Source organism: Cricetulus griseus, assembly GCF_003668045.3.
Source record: "Cricetulus griseus strain 17A/GY chromosome 1 unlocalized genomic scaffold, alternate assembly CriGri-PICRH-1.0 chr1_1, whole genome shotgun sequence".
NCBI classification, from domain to species: Eukaryota; Metazoa; Chordata; class Mammalia; order Rodentia; family Cricetidae; genus Cricetulus; species Cricetulus griseus.
This window is the reverse complement of record NW_023276807.1, coordinates 269,633,359-269,660,931: the sequence shown is the minus strand read 5'-3', so window position 1 is coordinate 269,660,931 and position 27,573 is coordinate 269,633,359. Positions and strand designations below refer to the sequence as shown.

Here is a 27,573-nt window from a genome sequence, read left to right as displayed (position 1 = left end):
GCACTGGACTATTTTAGCCCCAAGGGAATCACATTCATCATTCCTTTTTAATTACCTTAAATTGGGAACATAATAAAAGCATTGGTTTTCTATGTGCAAACCAGTGACAGAATATCCTTGAGGGAGAAGCTATACAGGTCCATAGCATGGCATTGTTGCTAGGGCCAAGAGAAAGGTGTTCCAAGAAACACTGGCTAGGCTGCATCAGAAGGACATCCTGTGTGGTCAGAGGAGGGAAAATGAGCTCCCAAATAATCTGTGGGTTCTGAGCTATATGAGCCTGAAACTAAATAGGAATCAGAACTAAGGTTAAATTATATGATCCATGATTTTACAGATATGGGATAATCTTTGAAAGGCAATGAAATTTCCTACAAGAACTTGCTACAGACAAGGGACACAGCTGCTGAGAAGCCTTTGAGAAGAAACGCCATTTCAGAACATGACAAACCACTGCCTTTAAAGATGTAGAAGGCATGTCTCATAGATATTTGTGAGCTGTTTGTTAGCTACAGGGCTGAAGGAGCTTGGGTTTTAGGGACTTGGTATTTTCATAGAAAACAGAGCTCATATCACACCACTGTAGAGTAAAACCAATGCAACGTCTAAACGTTTTGGTAAAAGGAAAGTTTTAAAGACATTCACTAAATGAAGGCCTACGGAGATTAATAAGTACTCCAGGAGAGAGTAGATGAGTGAGACTTACGTTTCCTGTGTCTCCATGACTCTAAGTGTCCAGAAAGGTTCAATGCCATCCAAGGAGACACAGTAGGCTTCCCTTTGACTGTCAGAGCATCTAGGCACCCAGGGAAATCCACTTTTCCCGAAGAGTCTTCCACTAGGGAAGGAAGACATGTTGGATGTGGAGTGTGGCTTGTTTGATGGAAGAGGCTGCACACAGTACGGGTCAGGCTGGGAAGTAGGAGCTGAGATAATGAAGATCATGGGTAAGTTAGTGATGGGCAGGACCACACCCTGCCCAGAGCTGCTCAGTTTTGATGCTTACATTCAATTCAGTACTAAACCTCCTTTCTGTGCCCTAAAGATAGACTTGGGTGTGTCTTTTTATCTTTTCAAATATGGCTACATTAAATAAATCTCCTTTCTCTGCTTTACAAAAATCAATTATTTCTTTAATTGGCCTGTTAAGGATAGATGGCAAGCCTAACCTAATAGAGCTACGAGAACCCAGGCTCTGACCTGACATTTCCAGCAATATTACCTTTCGATATGATGAGACAAGGATCATTTGTTGGGCAGCAATTTAAACTTCAAAGGAGCTCAAATCTCTAGTTTACAAGTCCTTACTTAGCATTGGTGACATAAAACAAGTGATTCTCTCTTTTCTTCTCACTGGTAGCCTTTCTCCATGGTTCTTTCCTTTGTATATCGTCAGTGAGGTTCAAATGCACTGAGGTTCAAATGAAGAATGCAAAGCAATCTGCCCTTCACCTCTCACCACAAATAAGACCTACTGAAGGCAGCAGGATGAACAACTGCAGGAAATTAGCATAGAATAGAGCTTTGTAAAAGAAGAAAAACTCACTTCTTACAGTTGTGGTCTTAGTTTTGTTTCTATTTTTGTGATAGAGATCATGACCTAAGGCAACTTGGGTGGAAAGGGCTTATTTGGCTTAAAATTTTTAGTTTTTTATTAGGGGATGCTGAAGCAGGAACTCAAGGCAGGGACCAGGAGGCAATAATCAAAGCAGAGACTAGAGAAGATTAATTCTTACTGGCTCACTAGATGGCTTGATAAATTTGCCTCCTTATCTGTCTCAGGACCACTGCCCAGGGTTGATACAACACTCAGTGGCTGAACCCTTCCATGTCAACCATTAATCAAAACCAAAAATGTTTCAAGGACTTGACCACAGGTTAATCTGATGGGATCATTTTCTGGATTGGGGTTCTCTTCACACATCACACTAGCTTGTATCAAGTCAACAACAACAACAACAACAACAACAACAACAAACCTCACCAACATATTTCTAGGGTCTTGAACACCAAAATCACAGACCAGTGCAATGGGTCAGGTTCTCTAGAGCCTCTGCTTCTAAGGGCAGTAATCACTTCCAGGAGGACCCTGTCTCCTTTACTCAATCACCTCTCAAAAGCCCTGTACTATGCACCGTTTTCATCACTATGATAAAATATCATCAAGAAGTGAATGAGAGAGAGAGAGAGAGAGAGAGAGAGAGAGAGAGAGAGAGAGAGAGAGAGAGAGGAAAGGTTTGTTTTGCCACATGGTTTGAGGGATGCAGTCCATGGTAATGGGAAGACATGATAAGGTGCAACTTTGTGGCAGTGGCATCTTCACATCGCAGCAGAATAGCATAGATGGGCAGGAAACAGTACTGAGCAATATATCCTCAGAGCCTGCACCCAGTGACCCAATCCCTCCATCAGTTCCATCTCCTAAAGCCTCCAGAGCCTTCCAAAACAGTGTCATCAGCTGGAGGCAAAGAGTTCCAGCACATGAACCTGTTGGGAACATTTTGCTCTTAAACCAAAGCAGATTCAAACTCTTAAAAACCATGATAATGAGGATCAGACTCACACACCTTCTCCGTACCACCCACTTCCAGTACATGTGTACTCAGGGCATACAAAACATCAGTGGACATCAAGAAGCAACAGCTAAAACAATGCAAAGTCTTAGAAGCAACACCTTTATACACAGCACCTGCCGCTAAGTCAGAGAATAGCCATGCCCCAGGTCCTCGTGTTTGTTGAAGTGACTAGAAAATAGGCATCTAATTATTCATCCACTTTAAACTATTTCTAGAGTCACAACTCTCTCGTGCCTTTGGAGCATGCTGTATTCATTCCACAGACACACAACAAAAACACCCATTCCTAAACCAACCTTTTGTGACTAAGAACCGTATTCTTAAGCAAACAGAACTGTGTGCTGTTTGTTCCCGACCCAAGCTGAGATTTGTTGTGCTTTCTGCAGCGGTTCTTCATTTCTGCCTTCCCCTGTCGCGTTGGTACATATGCCTCCTCTTTATATTCCTGTCTTCCTGTGTGGAAGTCTGAGGAACGCTAGTCCCTGCTGATGAGCACACCCATGCTGGCTGATTCATGGGGTGGGGTGGGAATCTGCTCCTCCATATTTTGACTCACTGCAGGGAAGAGGCACACTGCAAGCTGTCTGCTTGCAGGGTTAGAAGAGAGACAGGGAAGCAAGATGAAAGGGTAGAAAAGGAGTTAGGAGAGGTTCTGCTTGTAAGAATGGCTCAGAGCCTGGTGAGGGGAGAGACACAAGCAAATACCTGGCGGATTTCACTGTAAACATGGGCATCACAGGCGTCTGCTCTCAGCTCCTCTTTTTCTACTGATGTCTCGCCTGATGCATTCAGATGATGGCCCAGATGGGCAGAGGAAGTCTGTTCCTTAACCCTTAGCATAGTGTGCAGCCTGCACTGTCAAAGTGCCACCATCAGCACTGAGGACAAGAAGAAGCAGCACCGCCACTAGAAATAGTGACTTTATTGCCTTATGGAAGGAAGCTGCTCCGGGCCAGAATCCAGGTGATACTATACACTGTTCTCTGAGTTCATCAGACAAACAGTGAACAGCCAAACCAGTCACCGCCTTCCTTCATCAAAGCATAGATTTTAGCCTTAGATGGGGGCCCTAAATTCCTTTTATTCTAAGGTCTGTGCTTGCAACTGCCTTGCAAAGGAATATCAACACTCTGAACTGTAGACAGCAAACTAGACTTTGATATTCAGAACTTAAATTATACTTTTACTCCAGGCCTCAGCAAACCACTTTCTTATAAATCAATCTTCTTTTAAAGTAGGAAAGCCAAGCTTGAGGTCACAAATTAGTCAGTTCCTGAAACTGCAACCAAGTCAGTTAGACTAGGTAATTCATAAGGAACACACACTCACTTCTTACGGTCTGCAGGTTGAGAAGCCGTAGCAGCATTGAGAGTGTGGTGAGATCCGTGCTTGCTTGGTGAAAGATGAGAGGCGTAGAGGGAACACCGAATGGCTGAATTCCATATCATTTATCAGGCACTGATCTCGTGCAAAGGACACAGGTTTGATGACCAAATGATCTCCTAAAGGTGGCACCCTTGAATTCCATTTTTGAAGATGAAGCTTCATCAGGAGTCTTGAAGGGACACACATGTTCAAACCACAGTGGTCAGAACCAACAGAGCATCTCACTTACGCATTTACGCTGGACTCAAGTGAACCGAGCTCTGCTCTGCATGGAGTTTTAAATATATGAGCATTGAGCGGCAGAGTGGCAGCTCCCTTTTCACCTTCTGTGACTTCCTGCATCCTTAATTTTTAAGTGACAATTTCATGAACTGCAGAGCATTGGTTCCGGCACACTTTCATCTACAAAAATGCTTAAAGAATATATGACAAACTCACCAAGGTGAACTGAAATTAATTGTGGTTTGGGAAATTTTGCCACACTATCTGGAAAAGTCTTGAGTAACATTTAAGAAATATAGAATGGCCCAATTTTAATAGTGGTAATTTGATTGGGGGAAGTTTGCAACATGCCTAGACTGACAGCAGGTACCTATGAGATGCTACAGATTGAGGCTGAATGACCTCTAAGTATAACAGGTTTGCCAAGGCAGTTGGAAGAGAAGACAAGGAAAATGAAATAAGTATTTCTTCCTCCACAGGAATTGCTTTGTTCACCATTAAAACTTTCTTTCTTTTTTCCCCCTCATTAAAACTTAAGACTATTGGACACAGTATCTTCTTCTGTTCTTTACAGAAAAAAACTACAGCATTTATGGATGATCTTTCACAATAAAGCCTTTATTAATCCTTCACTCTTAGATATGAGTAGACTACAGGGTACTGGTGTTAGATACCGGGAAGTTTTGATAGACAATCACCAGATACAATGGGGAGGAAAAGCCCACTAGCCATAAAAAACACCCTGAGTGCCTTAGTTTTAACTCTTTTTTATCTATTTCCATCCCTGCCATTGAGACTAAAGGAGCTTGCTTGAAGCTTCAACATTTACCTGGCTCATTCCATTGGCACCTGGAACTATAGACCAGTTTCTGACAGTAAACAGTCCATCTCATATGTACCAGTCCTTTCACATGTGAGCATTTCTGTCTTTAGTTTACTTTTAGAAGTTAAAAAAATCCATTTCTAATTATAATGCTGAATTGGATTATACTTCTGAAACAAAAATGACACAATGATTTTCCTTCCTGTCTCTATTCTGACTGGCATTATAAAAACAACAATGTCTCAGAGGAGATGCCTGTTTTCTGAAAGTCTCAATTTTCTCAATAATTTTCTTTTAACATTGTGTATAAGTAGAGAATATGCTTAAATCTAAAAGCATATATATTTCAAATTGGTAAGGAAGTAAGGAATTCAAACTGAAGTAAAGTCCCAGAGACATGAGAGTTAAAACCCAGAGGAAGTAAGCCAATACCAAAGTCACAGGTGTCCCAAAGGTATTGATAAAATTTTGCGGCATTGACTCTACTTGGATCATTTTGAGAGACAAGGGGCATAGTCTGCTCACAGAGAGAAACTTCCTAGAGCCTTACATAAAGCTCATACTCCAAAGTAGAAGAGTTAAGTAGAAACAATCTTTGACCTCAGAAGAGCCAGGGAACTTACCATGAGGTATGAAGGAGAACTAGAAACCACAAATTAATCATTATGAACAGTAAGGCCTTTGTGATCCCCATTCATACTTGTAGTGGGAAGTCCTACTTCCAGTACAAAATCTCAGGTATAGAAAATAATTAAATACAAATTCCATGTTCCTGGAAAGCATCTCTCTAGAGCAATATAGCACTAAGTTGTAAGACAAAAAGTTCTTGAGATAATGCTGAGGAAAAAACAGAGGCTAAAACTTAGTTAAAATACACAGACAAACAGCAAGACACCACAAACAAGAAACCCCAGAATGTTCTAGAGTGAGAAAGGCCTGGGACTGTGACAAAGTCTGACTTTTCAAGGCAAATCAGATTTTAAAAGAATAATTCAGAGACACTTGAATTTTTAAGATGTGAAAATAGAGTAGGATAAAAGAACAGTAAACAACATAACTGGAGAGGATCAATGAACTAGAACTCAGACCTGAAACTTGGAGATAAAAATACTAAAACAAAGATGGGAGTTGACAGGATAAAAATACACAGATAAAACTGGAATTCATAAACATGGCGTATCAGAGGGGATGGTGGAACTGGGAAGAAGAAAGAATTGAAAGGCTTATAATAATCAATATATCCAACAATGTATTAAAGACACTGGCTTTTGATCCAAAATGCCCAATGACTTCAGAGCTAAATGAATTCTTAAAAAATCTATAGCTAGCCATACTTAGAGTGAAAGTGTGTTTCTGAAAGAACAGAAGAAATATTTACTGGGAACAGAGGGGAAAGTGACTATTACTGGCAAACAGACAATCATATTGATGAGTGACAACTCTGTAGAGCCACAGATGTCAGAAGACAGTGTCCAGTACATGGGGAAAGAAAAGTGTTGCCCTAGAAACTGTCAACACAAGGAAAACTCTGCTTCTGGAACAGAGGCAAGGGAAGGATGCTTTGAGAAAAGCAAATCCTCAAGTGTTCATTACACACGAGCTCTTCCTAAGTGAAATCCTAAAGGAGATGCTTCAGGGGGAAAGAAAATTAGAACACATGGAAGGGCTGAAACGCAAGATTGGGCTCTGAGTAAAGAACCTGGCAGACGTGTGGCACACACAAACATATATAAATGTGCAAAACAGGCCACACAGCAAAACAGGTTCATAAAAAAATAGTGTGCAAAGTGGGAGGGGCAATCACCACAATGTAAAGAAAACGCACCCTTTTACATCATTTGAGATGAGAACAAGATAATGAGAAGCTTTAAGCTGTGTTAAGCACGAATGTCAAAATAATCCACAGTAACTATGAGGAAAAAATAGCTAATGAACTTCAAATTTAATTACAAATATATAACTGAAAATGAAGCAAAAATTGAGAAAAATTAAAACAAACTGGGATGAGATACAAATTGAACAAGAGAAAGAGGGGAAATTAAAATTCTAACCATGTATTCTATCCAGTGTTGCAAAGGTTAAATGAATACACATAGGTATAAATATACATACATGTGAATATATATATATATATATATATATATATATATATGTGTGTGTGTGTGTGTGTGTGTGTGTGTGTGTATGTGTGTGTGTTCATTTACACATTTTAAAGTGCTGAAAATACCCCTGTCTACAAATATTAACTCCAAATATCATAAAAAGTAGAATACAGGCTACTTGGAAACAAAACCTATGAACATAGACAAATAAGGTCTCTGTATAATGATGCAATTTTTAATTAGTCAATTACTTAAAGATTACAAGAAACATAATGATATAGCTGTGCATTGACATTTTACTGCTACAGAATTAGAAAATGACAAACTCACCAGGATATTGGGAGGATTGTATATACTCTCTCATAAATTGAAAGACTAGACAAACAAAAAGTCAATAAGGCAATAAAGACTTAGATAGCATAACCTTGATTAAAATGTACCAAATAGCTCAAGACTACACCTTAATTTTAGAAAGATATGAATTATTTATGAAAATTGCTGTCATCAGAGTCCATAAAACATGCCCTTTAAATAACTATGCATATAAACATTATAAATTTCCCTCCGTATTTGTTAGATGAATCCCACACAATCCAAAAATTTACTAGATTGCTGCTGAAGGGACCAGCCCCCTGCTTTAGCAGCCATGACAGGCTAAAGACTCAACATGTGCTCCCTGACCTTGCTGGGCCTGCCCTGGTCACTAGGAAGTCAGATGCCCTCCTTGCGGCAAGGAACCTATCAGAAGTTAGCTGGCTAGGCTATGCTTTACAGCTCTAGGTGTGTTTTACGTCTCTGGGTGTGCTTTATGGCTTTGGGTGTACTTTACAGCTCTGGGTGTGCTTTACGGTATGACAGAGGATGTGCAGAGCATAGCAACCGCCCTGGGAGGGCCTATGGGCTATAACAACCAGTTGACCAATCAACACAGGACAGGTCATCCTAGCCTGTGCATACCCCTAGACACTCCCCTTACGCTGCCCTATAAGATTCCCGCCTCATGGATTCTCGGGGTCTTTCTCTAGCCATTTTCGAGAGAAAGGATGTGGTGAAAGGATGAAAGGCTAATGGGGTTAGCTCCTTAAACAACAGCAATAAAAGACCTTTGCTTTTGCATCAAAATGGGTTTCTTTGGTGATTTGGGGTTTCAGAATTTGGGCACGGTACTAACATGTAAGCGATATTCTTTAAACATAAAATGTGGAAATGGCTATCTTACAAAGATTCAATACAATCTCCATCAAAACTCCCAACATATTTTTCAAAATATTAGGAAAAATTCCAAAATTCACATGAAAACATTAACCACAGTTAGACACATATGAAGCAAACATATGAACATATGAAGCAAAACTGAAGGTGTCAACCTCAGCTTACAATGTAGAGCCACAGTAAGGAAAAGAGTGTACCCCACAAGTCATGTAGATCAATGGTAGAGAATAGCAACCCATAAACAATCCCATATATCTACATCCGGCTACATTTTAACAAAGGCATCAAGCGTGAACATTGAAGGATCATGGTAGTCTCTTCAACAAAAGGTGTTGAAAAACAAAAGGCTATCATCGACATTACAGCCATCTCTTTCACTTGGCACAAAAATCAATTCAAACCAGAACAAACACCTTATAATACTCAAAATTTGAACCTGCTAGAGGAAAATATAGGAAAAAATGTTTCAAGATACAAGCATAGGTTTGGACTTTCAAATAGGAATCCAAAAGTAAGAGTTGAAAATGAGATTGAATGAAATGTAAAAGCTTCTTAAACAGGAACAGATGGATCCAGGGAGTTTGCTGGGCAGGTGTCTTAGCCCAACCAAGCTCTGTGCCATGAGAGACCCAGTGTAAGGGGACAGGGGCAGAGAGTGAGAGGGGAAGACACAGGCATCTGGCTCTGACGTGCCCATTTGCGGCTTGTGATTGTGTACCTATACACCACACACACACACACACACACACACACACACACACACACACGCACGCACGCACGCACTCACGCACGCACATACGCACGTACGTACGCACGCACGCACGCACGCACGCACGCACGCACGCACGGGCACACACACACACACACTCTTCCCACATGGAACACATATACACACATATTTTTTTAACAGGAGAACAAAAGCAGTATCAGAAATCAGAGTAAGTTGATTATATATAATATAAAAAGTCAGAAAAGAATAACAAGAAAATTGGCAAATGTCACAAGCATTTTTTTTTAAAAAAGTACTATATAAATAAAAGTTTATAAATAATCAGCGCATAGTAGTGCATGCCTTTAATTCCTGCACTTGGGATAACAAGGCAGGAGAATCTTTGAATTCAATGCCAGCCTGGTCTACAGAGCAAGTTTCAGAAGAGTCATGACTTTAGAGAGAAACCCTGTCCCAAAAAACCTGAAAAATGTTTATAAATGAAAGAAACTGTGTTCAAACTTATTTGGAAATTTTAATATGCTCAATTGTATTAAGACATTTACATTTTGAAAACATGTGCTAAATAATAAGTACATAGAAAACACAAAAAACGGCCCACAAAATAGCTGGAGATAGCTCAATTGGTACACAGAATGCTTGCTTAGGATGTATTAAACCCTGGGTTCAGTCCCCAGAAGCACATGACCCAGGCATGTGAGCACACACCTGTCACACCAGAGCAGCACATGACCCAGGCATGTGAGCACACACCTGTCTTGCTAGCACTCAGGAAGTAGATGTAGGAGAAACAGAATCTAAATCATCCTTGCCTATATAGCAAACCTCAGATGTGGGCTGCATGATAACCTGTTTCCTACAAAAGAGAAAAATCTGGAAAAACATCTTTTAATTGAGTGTTGGAAAACTATGAAGGTCTGGAAACTCTCAAACTACATCACTGGGGTTTTAAGTTTATGCAATCATTTTGGTAAATGCTTTGTTACACCTTGTAACATTGGACATGAACGTGACTTGCAGCCCAATCTTATTTCTGGGTACAGACCTCAAGAAACTTCTAGATGTGTGCACAAAAATATTCCCTCAAAAATCCCAACAGACCTAGGTTTTAGCTGCCCAAACTGGAAAGAAATCTGGTCTAATTCCTTCAATGCTATATTTCACAGTTGTGTAAACAATGAGTACCTAACTGTGTGTGGCAGCGTAAGCAGAAGTCTGAAGCAATGCTGGGCAGAGGAAAAGCAGATAAGGGAAGAGTGCATTATTCTGTTACCTGGAATCAACATCAGGGCAACACTAAAATATTTATCATTTATGGTTACATATGTGTTCAAGCACAAAGAAACTCATGCTAATGGTGCAGGCACCTGCGGCACTGCCCCTGAAGAATGTATGAGTTCTAGGATCACAGAGATGTTTTCTAAGGTACTAATGTGGGGACTAGCCCTCAACCAGGTCACAGTGCATATATTTCAGCCTATTGTTTGTTATCCTTCTGGCTGTGCAAACATCTTCAAATACTTAAAACACATTCACATTTACACACATATGTATGTGTATTATGTTTATACAAAATAATATTCACAATAAAAAATAAAGTTTACCAAAAATGGACAAGCATAAAATATCCAATATTTGCATATCATTTAAGAACCTAGCAAACACAATTTGACCAAGAGTGAAGAGATAGTAACAGTGATGACTTCCTTCTCAGGAAAAAAAATGCAATCTCCACAAACCCAGAACATCTCCCCCTCATTGAAAAGAGTATTTGCTAAATAAAAATATGTGTGGCACTATGGAAAATATCCATCTTAGCAATGCTAAATATTTTGTTTTTGCTTTAGATTGTGTTATTTTGAGGAGTGTCCCATTATGAAGCCCAGCTCCAGTACTTACCTCTCAGGCTTGCAGATGTTGAGACTGCCGATATGCATAACCATGTCTGGCTCATAACCACATCCACCCTTCACCTGGACTCCCTTTCCACCTCAGGTAACCCAGATGTCACTGTGCCATAGTAAAACTTCAGGCATGAATCACTGCAACCATGTCTGTGAGAGATAGTCTCAAAGAAGACTACTCACAGAGACCAAAGCATGAGCAGTGCTTATAGACTAGGGCACACATGTTAGTAGCCCAAATTTGCCACTTTGGTGGACTTCAGACTTTTCACAGAGACCGGGTTACACTTTGCACAGGTAGCACTTCACTCTCAATAGCAAGGGCAGGTTCTGACCTGATTCATGCCGCTCTTTCCTTATCAATACCGTTAGGGCCAGAGGGAAGGAGAAAGATGAGGGAGATGATTGACACGCAGATAAAGATAGATGCAGAAGGGTTTGCATTTTTGAGAGAAAAGCAGTATCCATTCAAGGAAAGTGGGTTGTTGTAACAGCCTTCCTTGAACTGCTACTCCTATGCAGCCCAGGTTGACCTTGAACTCCAATCTCCTTGCCAATCTCCAGTGTTAGCATTATAGACATGTGACACTATATCTAAGAAAAATTTAAAGCCAATGATTTATATCTATCTGTACATATGATCATAGACATCTGCCTGTCTATATGCCCACACATATATACAAGGATACAACTAGACAATCTACCTAGAAGTCTTCTTGGTACAAAATGTTTGGAAATACCAAGTCTAATACAATACCCTTTTTACCCTTTTGTTGGTGGGCAGCTAAACCCAGAGAAAATGAGAGGTCTCTCAGAATAGTCAGGCGCTGAGAAGTACAGTCACTTTCATGGAAGTAGGGAGGCCAATGGGTAAGCCACAGACACCCAAAGGGAATATCAAGAAAGAAAGAGCCGAATGACCATAGGATGGTAAGCTTGGAGTGCACACACTGACGGTGAAAAGATGCTCTTTGGCTGAGAAGCTTAACATGTTACAGCTTTGGTGGGTCAAGAAATGTTATCTTCGGTCTGCAAAACTTTAGAAAACTGTAAGTTGGGCCACCTGAAACATTTGAAGCTCACCTAACTGACAAGTTTTGTCTACCAATTTGTCTATCGTGGTCCATGAGGCTTGGGCATGCATTGGCCTGTGTGAGTAAATCTTCCCTTGAGACCATATTTCACAAACATGGTTGCAGCCATTCACACCTGAAGTTTTCCAATGAAAGATATAGGATCCCACAGCCTGGAACCCAAATAAGCAATAGTCTTGGCTAGGAATCCTTCTGAGATTTCCATCTCCACCCCCATCCCACACGAAGGCTCAACTCAGGTTGCATGGGACATTATTGAATGAAGCCTCAAACGAAAGAAGGCATATCATCTAAAACTACCAAACACAGATCGAGGGAAAGGAAATATACGGCTGCAGGGTCACAGATAAGACAAAAGGAATAGGTCTGTGGATGTCAGATGGTAGAAATTCAAGATGTAGAATAAAGATCAAGCTACTTAAATGAGGAGGGAGGGACACAAAAGGATTCATGACAATTATGTGAAATGCATAAATACTATCACAGAGCAGGAAGACTTGCAGAGCAGCCCCCTAGAATTGGTAGAAATAAACTACTTGAACTACAACCCCTCAGAGATGGATTAAACAACTGAATGAGAATGGATGAAGAAAGGAAGACGGAGCTGGGGGACACTTAGGAAACAGTTGGTAACGAAGCTGGGCCTCCGGGAAGAATGTGAAAAACTCAGTTATAAATGATGCAACATAAAGGCTGGCTGCTAATCATTGTGAGCTTCAAAACGAGGGTATATTTAATACATGGGCACAATTTCTGGAAGGAAGAGCATAGGAAAAACTGAAATAATTTATTTTTTTTACTTTTGCTCAACATACAAAGGAGCAGAAATAATTCATGATTTTTAAACTTTGCTTGATCAGTTGTTATCTGTAGTCCTTTGTGTTCTTCAACTTGCCTGTTTCAAAGACAATTTTATCCTGTTCTTCTGGGAACTTGGCTCTTCTTAAACTTAGGCTTCCAAAAATGATAGTGAGGAGTATCGAAGAGAACATGGGAATGAGAAAGCAAGATGACCCTGCGAAGTCTCCAGGCTGGAATAGACACAGCTAGAGCTGAAAGGCCAAGAGGAACCTGTCTCCCCAGGTAACATCCCTTCCTTGCATAGCTAGTGCCAAAAAGAAAAGAAATCATCCTTGTTGAGTTACTGTTGTTTCCTAAGACCAAGAGGGTTGTATGGATGAGAACAAAACACCCTGTTCCTGTCTGGAGAATGTAAGTCACTTTGACATAGAAAGCCTCAATTTTCAGCCAAGGTACTGAGCTTCAAACAAGGGAGTTCCTGGACACACCACTCAACATCAATCTTAACTGTGCAGTTTCCAAGGAAACAGGACCTTAGATCCCCTTCAAGTTCTAGACTTGAAGTTAAGTCCTTTGCACACAGCTTTGCTTTGTTTTGAGCAAACACCTCCTTATTTAAATTTCACATAAATACTATTATCTCTCAAGATCCTCTAAAAACCTGTATCTTTTCCTTTGTTTAGAAAGATGCCCATAATTCACCTGGTTTGGTGCAATCTGCCTTGATGGAGTGGTGCAGTGAACTCAACTTTGATTTAAAAATTGATATCTGGTGATCTTAGATGAGGGTATGAGAGAAGACCAGTTAAGGTTAACCAAGCAACAGACAAGAGCAATTGATTTGCCTGGAGGAATCTAGAGAAGAATGCAAACAAAATTTGAAAATCTAGTTGGAGGAGTATGGTTGGTCGGATGCTGAAAAGAGGTGATGGTACTGTGGAGAAAGGCATAGTTGATAGAGGGAAGGCGTATCCCTCAAGCTCCAATAAGGACCTGGGAAGAGCATTGGGAATCTGCAAAGGTAAAAGACCTCATTCTCCTGCTGCAGCCAGCTGTGCACACACTTACAGGCAAGGGGAGTTTTTTTGTTCAATCCAGGTAGCTGAAGGACTCCCAGGAAATTGAACACAGCTTGAAACAAGTGCCAATGCATGGCCCAGGGTCCAGCTGCCTCCCAGGTCTAGGGCTGAGCTCCTAGGCTGTATTTCTAGCAGCCAACTGGCAGCCATAAATGTCAAGCCCTGATCAGTGTAATCCCTTCAGTTCTTCCAGTTCAGTTCACAGCCAGGAAAGGTGGCATCAGGAAGATTTCCTGTGTCAGAGAAAAATAATTTCTGGCCTCAGATGAGCATTCTGTCAACAGAGCTCCTGTCACAGATGGCTTTTGGTCTAGCAAGTTGATGATCACTTAAGCATTTTTGGAAATTAGATCTCTCCAGAACTGCCACAAAGCACAACAGTTCAGTGTTGTCTCTGATGACTAAGTTGGCTTGGGCTTTCAATTGGGCTCCTAACTAATGACAGCACACCTCACATAATAAATCAGCTAATTCATGAGAGAAGTGTAATGAGGCTGTGGCCCCTGATAGGTTCTGCTCAAGAGATTTCCATCGTGGAATGATCTCTGGGTTACATGGAACGATGCCCAACCAATGAGAAGGATGTTGGCTTTCAAAGCAAATTTCAAGGCACAGGACACTGTAAGAAAATGCTAAATAGAGTGACATGGTTTGCAACAACAAACTGTTGGGCAAGTAGATTGGTAACTGTTGGTTTTCACTGGATCATTTATGTTTCCATTTTTTATTTACTTTTTTTGAGATAGGATCTCCTAGGTTGGCCTTGGGATAACTATGATAAAGCCTGCCTCAGCATTAGGTTTACTGAGATTACAGGTATCTGCCACCCTGCCCAATCACTAACCAGTTCATTTTTAGGTTGCTGTAGTTCTCTGGCCTCTGTAGAAACAATTCTGTCACCATAAGAAAAATACCGGCATGTCAATTTTCTTGACTAGGCCACTTTTAACAGAAAACCATCAAAATAGGAGACAGAGTGGGGCAATTCTTGTAAATCAAATACCAGGACACTGCTTAGGAAGACAGCCTCTTTATAGCAACAGTTAGGATGCTTTCAGTGACACCAAAAAGGCATGCATGGCACCTCTCCTCACCCTCAATGGGAAGCTCCATCATCTATGTCTGTGAACTTTGGAGAAGGTGCCAATCTCCACAGGTGTCAGTTAGGCACAAGGAACATGACAAGTGGCTTCTTAGGAAGGAAAGGAACCTGTCAGTCCAACTGCCTTGTATATTTCACAGACAGGACATTTAAACATGTCTGGCTTCCCAAAGTTTGGTTGTTTACACAGATACTGCCAATGATATGTGGCTAGGGTCTGCCACCTGCCAACCTTGTCCAAACTACCTAAAGAGGAAACTGTGAGGGCGTATGTGCCATCCGTGTAGAATATAGGATATTAAAATAAAAAATATTCCAGCTCTTTGATTTCCTCTGATTTTGTGGGTAATACAATAACCAGGATGAGATAGCTGAAACCAATAAAATCTGATTTATAGCATTAAAGGCAATCTTTATAGCACTTATTTATGGTACATTACATCTAAAATCCAATTTCACAGGCTGCTGTTTGAAACTTTCTGTTCAATCATAAATACACCACATACACTGCACCTCAGCACCATGGACTTGGATTATATAAATGCCTGTATCCCCAGAAGGTATTAAAATTCGGTCACTACGGTGGTGAGTGAGCTTGACAGTCATTTTCCTAACCAACTCTTCAACCAAAAAGATCCAGTCAGCACTTGATAAACACGGAAATGGATAATGTTACTGTCATTAAACCAAAAGAGACATAAGCCAGCTAACTCTACATTATGGAATGAAATTAATTGAAAAGAAGTAATGGAAAAATGGGATAATTGACGATGTTCAAGGATACTTGCATTAATGTCGTGAGGTATATTTTCAACCCAGTGAACAAAAGTACTTCCTTGCATGACATCACTGTTATTAACAGGAGGCTCATGGCTAAGTCTACACATGGTACTTTGGGAATATAACCTTAAGTGTCTACATTCATACACTTGAATGGAGAAGACTCTGTTCTGTTCAATTACTATAATCATTGTCAAAGAGAGGGCAAAGAATACAATTTGACTTTCAGTAAAGAACTGTCATTTGAATCTTAAGTAACTTCACTTTGGTTTAAAAAGAGTTTTCACCTAAAAAAAAATAAATCCCTGCTCTCCATATGCTTTTCTTGGCAGGTACTGGATAAATGCAGAGAGAGAGGCTGGAAGCCTCACCTGAACTGACAAGAAAGCAGAGCTCTCAGTGAGAGACTGCACCACTCAACACTTAAGTCTAGTTTTCTAAACACAGTCATCCATAAATGTGCACCATGTGTCCATCAGGTGTGTGAGCCCCTGAGTCCATCCTGAATGGTATTCAGGACTCGGAGGCAAACAATAAAAGGTGGCAGGAGTGGCGAATAGATGCTAAATTCAAAGAGCTAATATTTATTAAGCCTTTCTGATATGTCAGGAATTGCTCCATGCCAGCACCACAGCCAGACTCAGCACGGCCCAAAGCTAATACAACTTGATTGTCAAACTTTAAAAGAAGACACAAGTTTAAAATACAAAATGACACCCACATTCGCTGTTATTCAGATAATAAGGCACCAAATTAAGGGCCCCAGGTGAAAGTGAGAGCCCTACTTTAGGGTTAAATTGGCTTACACCTCATTAGTGATGGGTAGAAACAGCTCTGGTTCTTGCTCTCCTTATGTAATTTTGAATGTTCTATCCACGAGCAGAGGAAACAAGGAAACTGAGTTTCCCCGATATGATCAAGTTGGGAATCTGTTCACTTGGGCACCCATAAGCTTGCACGTCTCTAAAGGGACCTCTGTGCACTGTTGAGACTCGGTTGCAGTGAATTGGGGTTGGGGCTGTGGTACCTGGACCTTCAGGAAGGCATGCTGTCCTTGGTTGTTTTAATAAGATCTAAATGGAGCTGCGGAAATGAGAACGTGCATCAGCATATTTCAGATGAACTCTGAGACCAGACTCTGGACTCTACCTCAGGAGCTTTACATTCAGAAGACGAGGGTACATGCCTGAGAATTTTCCAAGGGGTGAAAATCATCAGGGACCCTACATTCACAGCCTGGGACCTACAGAGAGAAGTGGAATTCGTTCTACATGCAGGTCATCCCAGTTTTCCGCCAGTCCAGCCACAAGTATAGTTCAGACTAAGTTTATCATCTCAGCTAACTTGGGTCAGAACCCACCCGTGTTTGGAAGCTTCAGGATTTGAAATCCCAAACACGGCAGAAAAGAGTACGAGTTAATGAATAATTATCTCAGATGTATTGTATGATTCTTGAACTGCAATTCAACTGTGGTAAACTCAAAGTATTTACATTAGCTTCACCAGTGCAGGATTTGAAATTGTTAAGTCATCACTATAGTTAACATCAATATATACAAATACCCACATTTCCATCAACTAATAGAAAAACTAGAACCAATGAGTATGGTAAGAAGCCAAGAGAATGAATTTACTTTGTAGGGCAAGAAATGCTAACCACTAAGGGCATGAAATGTCATTGGAAATTGAGTTAGCTGGGTTTAATCAAGGTATTTAAATGCATTCTACGACAGAGTACAACTTACACTCTCTATTTAACTACAATTCAATATAATAATGATGGACTTTTATTACAGGATGGCTATTCAGTGATGTCTAAGAAATGATTGTAGACAAATTATCTCCATGACAAGCTACTAAAGTCACATCTGTAAATTAGCTTAAGGTGCCAGTACTAAATATCGTAAGGTCCAGAAGGCTTCAGTTCCCACTGAGCTCTCATGCCTTGGAAATACATTTACAGAAGAGCAGGTGGCCTTTGCCATCACTGCGTTGTGAAATATCATGTAATCAGCGTCCCTTGTACTTACCCTTTGTTTGAAAATCTATGATGCTCTGTCTATTCAATAACAATTTTTGACAACTCTTATGTGACAATCAAACACAAATTAATAAGTTCCCAGTCCAATGTTATAAAACCTCACTAACTTCCATTTGTGGAATTGAAGAAAATAAATAGAATTAACATACTTATCCAGTGAATCACTTCAGAAACATAAAATACTAACCTGATCTTGGGTTTCTTTAAGTTCTTCTGATAAAACTATGTCATCTATAGAAATGCCGTCCAGAGGTCCATGGTTCTCTCCTGTAATCTTGCTATTATTATAAAATGAGATTTCTGAGAGATTGCAAAATTGGTTCCAGAATAGAACACTTTCTGCTTCTTAGGTCAAGGACTCTCAGTTGAGTTGGTGTGCAATGATATTTGTACGGTAAGTGTGTGAAAACCAGCAATTGGTGGCCAGGCTGATAATGAGAGAAAATTAAGAGCTTTTCTAAATAAGAACAAAAAAAATTTAGATTCAGACACTTCTGAGGAACTGGAACAAATTGCTGTCTTTGGTATCAGATTATGAAAATAAAAGCTCTTTTTTGCCTATTATAATTTTTTATTTAAATTATTTAACTACTACTCATATTTAAATATTCATGCCTCCATTCCCTTGCCCTCTCATCCTCCTATGTCCCCAACATTGGATTCCAGGAGTATGGTTCAGTGCTTAGCTGTGGATGTCTGTTTCTGCTTCGGACAGCTACTAGATGAAGGTTCTAGGAACGGTAACCAAGGTAGACACCAATCTCATTATAGGGGAAGGGCATCAATGGCATTTTCTCCACCACTGCCTGGATTCTTAGTTGGGGTCATCCCTGTGGATCCCCTAACATCTCCCCTGTGCCAGACCTCTCTCCAAACCTGTACTGTCTCCCTCTATCAAGGCATCTCCTTTCTTGCCCTCCTCTATTCCTCCCTGTCTCAGGCCTCTTGTTCTCCTCCCCCTCCCCTTCTTCCCTTCCCACCTCCTTCCTCTCCACCCTTTCCCGTGTTCCCACTTTGTTCAGGGGTTCTTGTCCCCCTCCCCTTCTTCAAGGGACTATGCAATCTTCTCTTGGGGTCCAGAGGAATCTAAAATGGCTGAAAGACACTTAAGAAAGTGCTCAACATCCTTAGCCATCAGGGAAATGCAGTTCAAAATCACTCTGTGATACCATCTTACTCCTATCAGAATGGCTAAAATCAATAACACCAATGACAATCTATGCTGGAGAGGATGTGGAGAAAGAGGAACACTCCTCCATTGCTGGTGGGAGTGCAAACTTGTGCAACCACTTTGGAAATCAGTATGGCAGTTTCTCAGGAAAATGGGAATCTGTCTACCTCAAGATCCAGCAATTCCTCTCTTGGGCATATACCCAAAAAATGCACATTCATACAGTAAGGTTATATGTTCAACAATGTTCATAGCAGCATTATTTGTAATAGTCAGAAACTGGAAGCAGCCTAGATGCCCCTCAACTGAAGAATGGATAAACAAAATGTGGTACATTTACACAATGGAGTACTACTCAGCAGAAAAAAACAATGGAAGCTTGAAATTCACAGATAAATGGATGGAACTAGAAGAAACCATCCTGAGTGAGGTAACCCAGTCACAAAAAGATAAACATGGTATGTACTCACTCGTATATAGATTTTAGACACAGAGAAAAGGATTACCAGTGTACAATCCACACTGCCAGAGGAGCTAGGAAACAACGCGAATAAAAGCTCTTGCCAAGTCAGTAGCAAGACTCAGTCTTGCATCCACACAGCTATCTAGTTTATGCCTCAGAACACAATGACTTGCATCAATGACCAAGAGAAACAAGTCTGTGACCTATTATATTAAAGGTTGTAGAAGAAAGTATGCGGGAATGCAGGATCTATATTTTCAACATTTGTTATTGTAGTTTTCTAAAAATGAGTTCTATAAGTTTGTGTCTCACTCCACACTCCATAGGCAGATGGTTCAGAAAATATGATCTAACAAAAAACAAACAAACAATAAAATTTCTGTTAGCTGGTGTCAACTTTGTTTTCATCAATCTAGAGTGCCTGAAAAGAACATTTCTTTTTTTAAAAACTATGGTAGCATAAAATGAATCTACTGTATGAAAGGGTCTTTTACATGTCTAATGGAAGCAAGTCTTTTAAACTGTCTTACAAAGAAAATTTGGGTCACATGTTTGGGGAAGCACCGATGTAGAAATGGAAGTGATTCTTTTCAAATTCCATATAAAGAGACCTGCCCAGTTTCAGAGTTCTGGGGGTAGTGAGTCCAGAGTACTTTGCATCAGAATTTCTTAAAATCATAATCATTCGCCCAAATGAAGCCATGCTCCCAAGAATCTCCTAATGATTGTGCTTATTCAGCTTCAGTTACTTTCGTCTCTGAACTTTGAGGTAGAAGGAACCTTAGAGTTGAATTTATCTCTTCTTGACCAACTCATTTTTAAGGTGTGAGTTATACTGTAGGCCCAGCAAAGTCTAGTGATACATAAGATAAGTCTGCATTCTGGTGATGAATGACCCACAATTGATTGAAGCTACTGTCCTGGGAACCACTGTCCATCCATGTTGCTCTTATCACGCCATTTGATTAATGATCCTGAATGGTGCTCTGCCTAGTTTCTGGAATGGCATGCTCTTGATGGCTATCTGAATCCATTGTACCTGACTTTTTGGGTGTGTGATATGGTGAACTACCTCTCTCTGCTCTAACTTTCTATAGTGCATCTGAGAGCTGCTGAAAGCAGGCCAAGTAAGCTGGAAAAAATTAAAACAGCTTCATGAACCATAAAGTGACATCCAAATGTAAGGAATTTTCTGAATCATTCAGCCTAAATATGTCATGTGTGGTGTTTACCTCAAAGAAAAATGTATGTGACTTGTCAGGATATTTATGTGGAATACTATGTCACATTTTATCCTTGGAAAACTGACTGAACAGGTTTTAAAGGTATATGATATACAAATATTAAATTTGATCATATTAAAAATGTTACTGTGAAGTAAGCCTCAAAGTCAACAAAAATTCAACCAATATTTACAGATTTTTTGTTAGTTTTTGATACCAGGGGTTGGAACATGGGCTTAGTTGCTAAGAGTTCTGTGGAATATTCCTGTGGTACACTGTGAAGACTTCTCGCTGTGATTGGTTTAATAAACAAGCTGACTGGCCAATAGCTGAACTGGATAAAGGTAAGCAGCCAGGAGAGACGGACAAGATAATGCTGGGAGGAAGAAGGGCACAGTCTGGAGTCACCAGCCAGTTGGAGATTGAATTAGACACACAAAATGAGATAGAGGTAAAAAGCCATGAGCCTCAGGGCAGCAGCACATGGATTAATAGAAATGGGTTAAGTTCTAAGAGCTAGTTAGTAACAAACCTGATTCATTGGCCAAGCATTTGTAATTAATATAAACCTCAATGTGTTTATTCAAGAATGGCTGTAGGGTAGGAAAACACTGCCTACAAAGAATATGTAGTGATCTTCCAAAGGACATGAGTTCTATTCCTATGAACCAAAAAGAGAGGCTCATAACCTCCCAGAACTTTAGCTCCTGGGGATCTGACACCATTTTCTGGACTCCTCAGGCACCTGTACTAATGTAGTAAGATACACAGATATATTAAATTTAAAGTAATAAAAAGAAATCTTAAAAAAGCTATATCAAATACTAGGTACTTAGGACAATAATTTATAGCCTCCTTATGAGTTATAGGAAGCCATGAGACTTCAAGGGGCTGTGGTGGCTCATGCCTTTGACCCCAGCACTTGGGTGGGGGGGGCAGAGGCAGGTGGATCTCTGTGCATTTAAGGCCAGCCTGGTCTACTGAACAAGTTCCAGGACAGCCAGGGCTACACAGGGAAACCCTGTCTCGAAAAACTAAGAAAACAAAAGAAAAACGAAAGCCACGAACTACAGAATATACAAACCTTGGTTAGAGAACAAATTAAACTTGGTCCTTGTCAGGGAGGAAAGAGTTGTGAACCTCAAGATTGCCTCTGATCTGTTACAGTCACCATTCTTGACTCAAATGCAAGCTGTGGAAAACAGGATCATAACGATGCCATTTTTACAGATTTTATTTTATTTATGTGTCTCTCTGTGTGTACATGCCACACGTGTGTGAGTGGTCATGGGGGACGGCCAAGGGCATCAAATGCCCTGGAGCTGAAATTACCTGTAGTGAGATGCTGGGAACCAAACCCACTTTTGAAAGAGACAGAATGCCAGGATTTTTGTGAAGTGTAAGAGTCCCTCTCATTCTAGGTATGGCAGGATTCCTCATTCCTAGATCCATTGCCTAGATGCATGGAGAATGGAAGCCCTATGTCACAAAGTCCTGTCTCCAGATTATCCCTTCTTGCACCAGGGATTCAACATCTGGTCATGGTTATGGTCTCTGCATAAGCTTCTTTTGGGGGATGGGGTCAAGACAGGGTTTCTCTGTGTAGCCCTGGCTGTCCTTCAACTCAGTGATCCTCCTGCCTCTGCCTCCTGAGTTCTGGGATCAAAGGCATGTGTCACCACCACTTAGTTGTATGAGGTTCTTTAAGGTCTCTATGAGAATGGCAGCTTCTTTCAAGAATGAGAATGCCAAAAAAACTAAGAGATAAGCACAGAGCAGTTTTTTAATCTGAAAAGTGGCCTAGGGTCCCTTTGTTTATAGTCTGTGTGTGTCCCTCTCTGCAGCTTTCAGCCTATCACCTTTTTTCCTTATTTACAAAATCAGTGTTTTCAATAGGAAAACAGGAATCTGGAGTTCAAGGATCACCTGCAAGGAAATGACACAAAGGGCACACCTCTTGGTATGTTAATGCCATTGTTAAAGCTGTTTTGAAAAAGAAGAAATCCACCCTTTGCTCTGTATTTCGTGTCTGAGCCATGAGAAGAGACAGCAACCCACAATTCAATATAAGAATAGCAGTTAAAAGAAAAGGACAGGGAACTGATACACAGGTCTCATGATGGTTTCCACAATTTAGAATACTCTGGAATTAGGAGTTCTAGTGTGCTTTCTAGTCCATTGTTCTTACACTAAAAATAAATCAATGGTTGTGAGTGTGTATTTTATTGTTATCAGGCTGGTTTGCCCTAAAATGAGATGCTTGCTCTTCTTATATTTGATTCAGACCTTACTAAAATTACAAAGTTTGGCCAGGCACTCTGAAAACAGAGGCAGGCATATCTCAGAGCACAAAGTCAGTCTGGTCCACAGAGTGAGTTCCAGGACAGCCAGGGCTATGAAGAGAGTTTGTTTCTCAAAATAAACAAATAAAAAAATGACAAAGTCTTCCCAAAGGAATAAATGAACATCAAATCCTAAAAAAAACTAACCAACCAAACAAACAAAAAACTATATCAAAATGTTAACTGTAAGAGGAAAGGGTTAACTAAAGCCTGGATTCTGTCGACATAATTAAAGGTAATGCATTTCAAAATGTCCATAAAATGGGAACACATCAGTTCAATTCTTATCAGTAATTTTTACACATATGCACTTCTGAGTTTTCAACTGACCTATATTAATTTATGGAGCTAATAAGAAATTGGATTTTCAGAAATTAATATACTTTCCTTCCATGAAGCACCAACTCGTACAAAGATTCACAACATGGGTTTTCCCCATTATTTGCACTTGTTCCTGTGTCAGGGAAGACTCTCAACTTCTGGCCACTGTTATCATCGATACTGTTGGCTTCCACATCACCCCTGAACATTGAGATAATTTTGCAAATACTGTTTATCCTCTTTATTTTTTTTAAATTTGCTTTTGGGATAGAACCTTGCTACATAGTTCTGCCCAGTCTGAACTATGTATGCATGTACTTCTGCCTGGCTTCAAACTCACTATAATCCTCTTTTCTCTATCTACAAAATACGAAGATGTCAGGTATAAGCAAGGACTCCCAGATACCTAAGCTCTTCAATGCTAACACTCTCCCTCTACTAAACCTCTTAACACCCCTCTCCTTGTACTCAGCTATCCAGTGGCCTTTGTGCTCCTGTTACTCTCTAGCTCTAAAGCTTGTACATGCTTTTCCCTCTTCTACCCTACACACCTTGAACATCTTAGATACACAAAAACCTTACATGTCTACCCATGACTTCGTGTCCAATATGACAAATAGATGCTTGCTCAGCTTGAGTTGGCTAACACTCCTCATCAAACATCATTTTATCAAGTGTCTCCCACAATGCAATTAAAAGAAAGAATTTTCAGAGACAAGCTTTCTTTTGATTTGCTCTACTTAGCACATGATGGTAAAGAGGCCGTCAAATACTTAATATTTAGTATTTGCTATTGAGTTTGCAATGTAATGCTTTAATGGACAGTGAAACCATGCAGTCAGATTTCTTTTAAAAAATTCAGAAAACTTTCTTAAAAGAACTTGAATAGAATTCTTAAAGAGAGTAGTATATGTTGTTTGAATAAAGAGAAAATGTATAGTTTTGTGTGTTTATGATTCCTTTGCTTGGTGAGCACAGGAAAGAGGTATCACCTCATATCACTATAACAAAAGTTTTTATCAACTAAATGTAGAGGCAGAGCCACATTCTAAATGCAGAGAAGTGACAATGGTCATGATGGTGAAAAGTCAGATTATGTAGGCTTCTGGTCCAGTTCTGCCACAATTGAGCTGAAGATCTAAGTATTGTATTTAACCTCCCTGTGCTGAAATGCCCTGATCTGTATGGATAATATCTGTACTGTGATCTGTACAAATAATATTTTTGTTGTTATGAATAGTGTAAGCAGCAAAATTGTAAAGGTCTTCAAAAACCATGTAGCCTATGTATGTGATAAATAAAATTTCATATTGTCTGAGTTACACCAAAATTTTGAGTTAGTCATGAAATAATATCTATGTAAGAAGTAGCATGTCAATACATATTGAGACGTGAGGGAGGCTTGGGGGCTGGGGAGACAGTTTGATGTATAAGGCATTTGCTACTCATGAATGAAGACCTGAATTCAGATCTCTACCTTTTAATTGCATTGTGGGATACAGTCGATAAAATGATGTTTGATGAGGAGTGTGGATCTGTAACCTTAGAGCCAGGGGGATGGGGACAGGAAGATCTATGAGGCTTGCTGAGTAATCAGTATAGTTCAATCAGATTGCTTCCAGTTCGTTGAGTCTCTGCCTCAAAAATGTAAGGTGGAAGACAATTGACATTGACCTCAGGTACACACACACACACACACACACACACACACACACACACACCAGGGGGCAGGGGTGGAGAGAGATTGGAATGGAAAGCAGAGGTTGCTACTACTTTGATAAGGAGACTTTTATGAAAAGGTAACCTTGGAACAGAGGCCTGAGTACTCATCTCTACGGCTTTTAAAAAAGCACCATAGAAAGGGAACTACTGGCGTGGGCAAAGGGATTTATTTCAGCTTGAATTCCAGGTCATGGCCCATTGTTTTAAGGAAGTCAAAAACACAAAGCAGATAGTTACTTCCAGTCAAAAGCAGCGAGCCAATGAGCATGTGCCTCTCAAATGTTAGCTTGCTTGGGCTCAATTCCTTTTATACTCTCATACAGGTCAGGACCATCTACCTAGGGCATGGTGCCACCCTTACTGGGCTGTATCTTTCCACACCAAGACCTTAATTATAACAATTCCTCACAGTTACTCCCAACCTCATTCGGGCTCACTTCACAGAGTAACAAAGTTGAGCATCACACTGAGGAAACTGGACAGGGCACCAGAAACAAGTGAGGGTTAGAATAGCATGAAGTCATGTTGGGCTGAGGTGGAGGGGTTGATCACACCAGGCTTTAAAAGCATGAAGAATTCTGCATTGCATTCCAAGTGCCGTCCTTAGGGACGAATAGGGGGCAAATTTGGAGAAATGAATTATATTATTAGATGTCTACTTCAATCCCCAATAGATTCTGCTTTATTTTTGCTTTGTGGTGGTAGGAGATCAAACTCAGGACTTTGCACTAGCTAGGCAAGTGATGTACCACAAAGTTACAGCTACAGCTCTTCAGATAGATGTCTGTTTGGAAAAAGTCCACTCTAGCTGCTATGAGAGAGGAGTCCAGAGTGACTCCAAAGTTTGTGTCCAAACCTCTTTAAACCACAGAGTCACTATCAATTAAGCCATGTGAGTGGGAGGAAAACACATGGGAGGTGTTACTTTGTCTTAGTTGGGAGCACTTTCAGTTTGAAATTCTCATGAGAAGCCTGGGAAGCAGGTACGTGGCTGAGTGCAGAGCCAGCTTGGAATGCTTGGAGCCAAATCTAAATTCATCATAACAGGAAAAGTTTATGGGAAACGAAATTGTGGATGAGTGTGGACAGAGAAGTTAATAGAACCAATTACTCAGTCTCAGAATACACTGCAGAGAGGGAGTGGATAGTTGTGCAAGGTATAAATAAGGACCTTAAAAGGAGCACCTAGACTAGGGTGTGGTCAAGCAGATGAAGTGCTGCTCTCAGAGCCACAGGTCGTCCCCTGCCAAGCTTTCTCTGGTCTTCCTCTAAGAGTGTTTGAAATAGAGTCCCTAGCATCTCTTAGTTGGTAAGTCAGTTTCTTACATGCTTGCTAGTGTCCTCTTCACATTGTTACTTCTGGGGTCCATTTCACAATTACTGACATAGTCAAATGGTTTACCTTCCTTACAAATCTTCAGTGCCCCCGTCCCCACCTTTACATAACGCCCAGTGCCCTGCATTTACTCTTCAAGGCCCTACTTGTTAATGTCCTAATGTGCCCATGATATTTGACCTTCAGTCAAGCTATAACACCATGATCCCTGAATCCTCACAATCTGATGTCTTTTCCACTGCATTCTTAGAATGCATTTCTTCCCTTTGTGTGCCTAGGAAATGCTTACTTGGTTCCTTTATTGAGTCATGAAGATCCCTGACTCTCTGGTATACATGTTTTTAATACTTTCTGGCCAAAGATCTTGTGATTTAGACTATTGTTGTCACATTTTCTTTGGCCATAAATATCTTCATGTTGTTTCCTGTCCTGTTACACTAAATAGAAAGCAAGACTTGCAAATACAGCTGTCAATGTGAGGTATTTGGTAGACCCTAACATACTACTGACACTAAATAGGCACTCCTATCTTGGTTGACATTCAATAAGTATGTCTCTTAATACTGCTCAATATGGAAACCACCACATGAACACTCTGATACTCTTTTTAAATGTAACACTGACTTTTATTTCCCAGAATAGATGGATAGATAGATAGATAGATAGATAGATAGATAGATAGATAGATTTAATCTCACTATTTAAAAATGTTGATTGGTAATTTGGAAAGAAAGACAAAAGAAAGGGTCAAAAAAGAAAAGAAAAAAAAACAGATAAGGAAAAGTAATTGGAATTGTCACGTCTCCACTTTTTACTTGTTTGTAACCCGGTATATTTCTGGGACTGATCATATAGGTAATGCCCTTGAGTTTCACTAGATAAGTTTAAAATTCTTCTATGTTATCCCAGTGTACAGTCCAGACAATATGTCTTAAGTTTTTTTTTTTTTTTCATTTCTTTTCCAGCACAGCTATAAGTGTCTCTGGGGAATGAGTTATAAAACAAAGATTTGGTACTATCTGTCTCTTCCATTCCAGAGAACTACAAATTATGTGCTTTGAGACTTGAGGATGTGAACATTGATTGTATACTGAATTCAATAGCCAGGAAGGTGTTCTCATTAACACGATAATCAACACGGTC

General features: G+C 40.2%; 1 protein-coding gene and 1 long non-coding RNA gene across 7 annotated transcripts in view; one reads left to right on the top strand and one right to left on the bottom strand.

Annotated features, from left to right (window-relative positions):
- Positions 1–18,000, top strand: part of LOC118238867 — a 69,604-nt gene extending 51,604 nt beyond the window's left edge. For 3 of the 6 annotated variants that reach the window (XR_004772217.1, XR_004772216.1, XR_004772221.1), the window contains 3 exons: positions 10,899–11,046; positions 13,003–13,132; positions 16,144–18,000. This is a non-coding gene — a long non-coding RNA (uncharacterized LOC118238867). Of the gene's footprint in view, positions 1–337; positions 3,916–10,898; positions 11,047–13,002; positions 13,133–13,533; positions 13,872–16,143 lie in introns of those variants that run through there. The other 3 variants (XR_004772219.1, XR_004772220.1, XR_004772218.1) reach the window with 3 other exon arrangements.
- Positions 1–27,573, bottom strand: part of Hs6st3 (heparan sulfate 6-O-sulfotransferase 3) — a 726,575-nt gene that overhangs the window by 209,699 nt on the left and 489,303 nt on the right.